At 38.6% G+C, this 4,739-nt stretch overlaps 1 long non-coding RNA gene across 1 annotated transcript in view; it reads left to right on the forward strand.

The window, feature by feature from the left end:
* LOC115068149 overlaps nt 1–4,649 on the forward strand; it is an 8,577-nt gene extending 3,928 nt beyond the window's left edge. Inside the window, exons 2-3 of the long non-coding RNA XR_003847525.1 lie at nt 2,530–2,692; nt 4,236–4,649. This is a non-coding gene — a long non-coding RNA (uncharacterized LOC115068149). The remainder of the gene's footprint in view (nt 1–2,529; nt 2,693–4,235) is intronic.
* The last annotated feature ends 90 nt before the right edge of the window (nt 4,650–4,739 follow it).

The raw sequence follows: 4,739 nt of genomic DNA on the forward strand, positions 1-4,739 counted from the left end.
AACTAAACTCAGGTCCTCTGTAAAAGTAGTATGTGCTCTTGTCTGCTGAGCCATCAGCTCTCAGCCCCTAAAAAAATTTTGTTACATTGATTTATTGTGTATTTATGTATGTGAGTGCACATGTGCCACTGCATACATGTGGAAGTCAGAGGACAACTTTCTGGAGTCAATTCTTTCCTTCTACTATGTGGGTCCCAGCTCAAACTCAGTTTACCAGGCTTGGCAAGTGCCTTTACCCACTGAGCCATCTTACCAACCCCTCAGTATGTATTTTAAGTACTCAATTCAGACAGCCATTTCTTTGTTTCTTACTTTCAAAATGAGTCAGATATTATTTCTACTGCTTTTTTCCTTTCAGCTTTTGTAGTTCTGTCTCTTCTTCCTCCACCCTGCTGACCTGACCTCAACCCTGCTGACCTCGTTTCAGGACTTCTCATACTTGATTCAGCTATTGTAGTAGCTTCTTAGCTGCTCTTTCTTTCACTTCCTTTCCCCCATAAATTCACCTTCCACTTTAGCATAAGATTTTCTTGGGGCTGGAGAGATGGCTCAGAGGCTAAGAACACTGACTGTTCTTGCAGAAGACCCGGATTCGAATCCTAGAACCCACATGGCAGCTAACAACTGTCCATAACTCCAGTTCTAGGAGATCCAACAGCCTCATTTGTCTTCTGTGGGCATTGCACGACACGGGTGCACTTACCTACATGCGGACAATACACACATACACATAAAAATAATAAATAAAATATTTAAAAGAATGTCTGTCTACTTCAGTGTCTCACTGTCCAACTCATATCATTTAATGGTTTCACCACATTTCAGTAGTAGTCTGTGAAGTATGGCAGGCCCTGGGGTGCATTTATGTTTAGTGCCTGTTTCTTGCATTTAACATAGTAGAATGTGTAAATAATTTATGAATAAATCAAATTAGGCCAGTAAATATGATGACATGAAGCCCAGATTCTTAGGCTTGGGGTTTAAGGGTCTCGCTCTTTATCATATTTGTCATTGCTCACCTTGCACTTTGTATTGGGAAACCTCACACTGCTATTTTTAAGTCTTTCACATATATTAACTGTTTTTTATCTATCCTATGTTTGCTGCTGCTTCTGCCTAAAAGCCTTCCTAACTTCCACTTGACCTTTACTCATTACTTAGGACTCTCCCCACAAGTCATCTTCCTGTGAGTTAAAATAACTGTCCCTCTGGAGCCAAACGGATGGCCCAATGGTTAAGAGCACTCTGCTGCTCTCACAGAAGACCTAAGTTCGATTCCCAACATCCATGTCAGGTGGCTCACAACTGCCTGTGACTCCAGCTCCAGGGGATCTCACACAGAGACATACACATAAATAAATATAAATAAATCTTTAAGAAAAAAATAAAAAAGAATAACTAGGGCTGGAGAGATGCCTCAGTGGTTAAGAGTACCGACAGCTCTTGCAGAGGACCTGGGTTCAGTTCCCAGCACCCACATGGCAGCTGACAACCATCCGTAACTCCAGTTCCAGGAATCCTATGCCCTCTTCTGACCTTCATGGGCCCTGCACAACACGCAGGCAATACATTCATGCACATAAAATAAAAATTAAAAAATAGCTGTCCCCCTTACTTCCCATAGAACCTTATATGTAACTCTGACTTGACATTTACCTTTGGAACTACCTGTCATCATATGTCTGTTTAACAATTTGCCTTAGTTTTTATACCTCTAGTCCTTAAAACAGTTCTTACATATATTTGATGCTCAGCTATTATTAGAACTAACCTGATGCCCCTAGTTTTAATGATTGAGAACTGTGATAGTTTTTGTTTGTTTTGGAAACAGCATCTCACTGTGTAGCCCTGGCTGACCTGGAACTTGCTTTGTAGGCCAGGCTGGCCTTGAACTCACAGAGATCCACCTGTCTCTGCCTCCCAAGTGCTAGGATTAAAGGCATGCACCACCATGCCTGGCTTATGATAGTTTTAATATCAAAGAAAAAAAATATTAACTAATTTATAAGTACTAGAAAGTCAAGAGTTATTGTAAGTTTTTATAAATTTATTTCCAGTGTTATAATAGCACTGGAGAGATGGCTCAGCAGTTAAGAACACTGGCTGTTCTTGCAGAAGACCCAGGCTCGAATCCCAGCACCCACATGGAAGTTAATAACTGTCTGCAACACCAGTTCCAGGGGGTCTGACAGCCTCTTCTGTCTGCGGGCATTGCACGACACAGGTGCACTTACCTACATGCAGGCAATATGCACATACACATAAAAATAATAAATATTCTTTAAAAATAGCATGTAATAGTAATTTGTCAATATTTACTAACTACAAGACATTATAGAAAAGCACTCTATATTATTAAGCTCTTAAGATAAAAATTAAAGTTGAAAATTTAAAAAAAAATTTTTTTTTACTTGAAGCAAAAAATCAGTTGTCTTCTTGTAATGTCTTCTAGAGGTTTATAAAAGAAGGAAGTCTCTTAAGTATAATGGGGTATGAAGTTTTTTTCATAAATTCTTTTTTATTTTCTAGTAAACGAAGCAAAAAAGGAGATAAAAACGGAAAAGGTTTAAGGCACTTTTCAATGAAAGTGTGTGAGAAAGTTCAGCGGAAAGGTACAACATCATACAATGAAGTAGCTGATGAGTTGGTATCTGAGTTTACCAATTCAAATAACCATTTGGCAGCTGATTCGGTAGGTAGATCATGAACTTCACATGGACTATATTATAAGTAGTGATACAGTTTACTTGGTCTGTGTCATCAATTTGAGTAATCCAATAAGCTAGTCAATCCTTTAATTGAGGGCTTCCTATTTTATGTTAGGGAGTTTTTTGTTGTAAAAATCTGTTTTCTTTTGGAAATATTGTCTTATTTATTTGAACAAAGATATTTTAAAATTTTGATCTATGATTGTTTTATATGTGTGTGTGATGTGTGAATGTAGGCATGTACATACCACGACACGTGTAGAGGCCAGAGGACAACTTTATGGCAGTCATTTCTCTCCTTCCACCTTTACCTGGGTTCTTAGGATTTGATTAAATTCAAATCATCAAGCTTGTGTAGCAAATGTTGTACCTGATTGTTCGTCTTGCTGGCCCCCAAAGATAAGTTTAGAGCCATGCATGGTAGTATACACCTATAAATCCCAGCGCTCAAGAAGATGAGGCAAGAAGACCACCACAAGTTCAAAGCCAGATTGCACTATATAATGAATGCAAAACTAGTCTGGGCTATATAGTAAGATCCTGTCGCAAAGTAAGAAAAATAGAAAAGTTCAGAATATTAGGATTTCACAAAAAAATAGATGTCGGGTCCTGAAATTTTCAGAACTTTTATATTGATACCCATGTATTGGCTCTTTTCTTTCTTTGGAAGCAGGTTTAGGGGTGATAATATCCTGATTCTGGCTTTTAAATATTCATCCATCTGTCCATTCATTAATTTTGGTACTTAGAGATAGGGCTTCATGTAACCTTGAGTTCAAGCTGCCTTGAACTCATTGCATAGCCAAGGATGACCATAAGCTTTTTTTTCTCTTGCTTCTGCATCCTAAGTGCTGGGGTTACAGGCATGTATCACTATGTCCAGTTTGGCTGTTTAATAAAATGAATGTAGAGGCATTCTTTAAAATTTTGTTTTTCCAAATTATGTGTGTATGTGTGTATAATGTATGGATGTGTCTCTGTGTGTGTTTTGTATGCATGTGTCTCCAGACATTTGCATGGGTGTGCAGAGGCCTGAGTTCAACATTGGGTGTCTTCCTTTATTACTCTTCATGTACATTAGTTCATTGGTTGTTTAGTTAGCTGGTAAGTTAGTTAGCTGGTTGGTTAGTTAGTCAGTCAGTCAGTTAGTCATGCAGCCCTGTCTGGCCTGGAATTCAATATGTAGACCAGGCTAGCCTTGAACTCACCTGCCTTTGCCTCTTGAATGCTAGGATTAAAAGCGTGTGCCACCATGCCTGGCATCTTCACTTTATTTTTTTTAAGATTTTTAAATTATTTTTATTCATATATATATATATGTGCTTCCATAAGTTTATATGCACCACATGTATACAGTTGCCAGAGGAAGCTAGAGGGCATCATATCCCCTGGAACTGGAGTTGCAGATGGTTGTGAGCTGCCTGTTGTGGATGCTGACAACTAAACTTGGGTCCTCTGTAAAAACAGTAAGCTTTCTTAACTGCTGAGCCAACTCTTCAGCCCCTTTACCTTGTTTTTGAAGCCTAGGTCTCTAACTAAACCTGGAACTTTGATTGGCTAGACTAGCAGGCCAGTGAGCATCTGGGATCCATCTGTCTCCACCCCCAACTCAGTCCTGGGGTTACAGATGTGTGCCCACTGCATTTGACTTTTATATGGGTGCTGGGGATCCAAACTCAGGTCTTCATGCTTCATAGTAAGTACATGTCCACTCAGCTCTCTCCCTACCCCTTGATGTTTTTAAGTCTAAAATCCTTCCAGATAATTCAGGCCCTTTGAATACTCTACCTTTCTATGTAGGTGTTTGTCATATATATTAATTTTGTGTATATTCTGAGCTCTGTAAGATACTATCTTTTATGCAGTTCAGATCTACCCACATATTTACTTTTCCCTACCATCTCCAAGTTCTTGTCTTATAATCTCCCACCTGAAGAAGTCCCTGAAGTATTTGTAAATGTCAATCTAACGGTAATATAATTGTTACTGTTGTTATTTTGAAGTTTATATTATTTAAAAGTATTTTTAGGA

Source organism: Nannospalax galili, unplaced genomic scaffold (assembly GCF_000622305.1).
Source record: "Nannospalax galili isolate Female #2095 unplaced genomic scaffold, S.galili_v1.0 scaffold708, whole genome shotgun sequence".
NCBI classification, from domain to species: Eukaryota; Metazoa; Chordata; class Mammalia; order Rodentia; family Spalacidae; genus Nannospalax; species Nannospalax galili.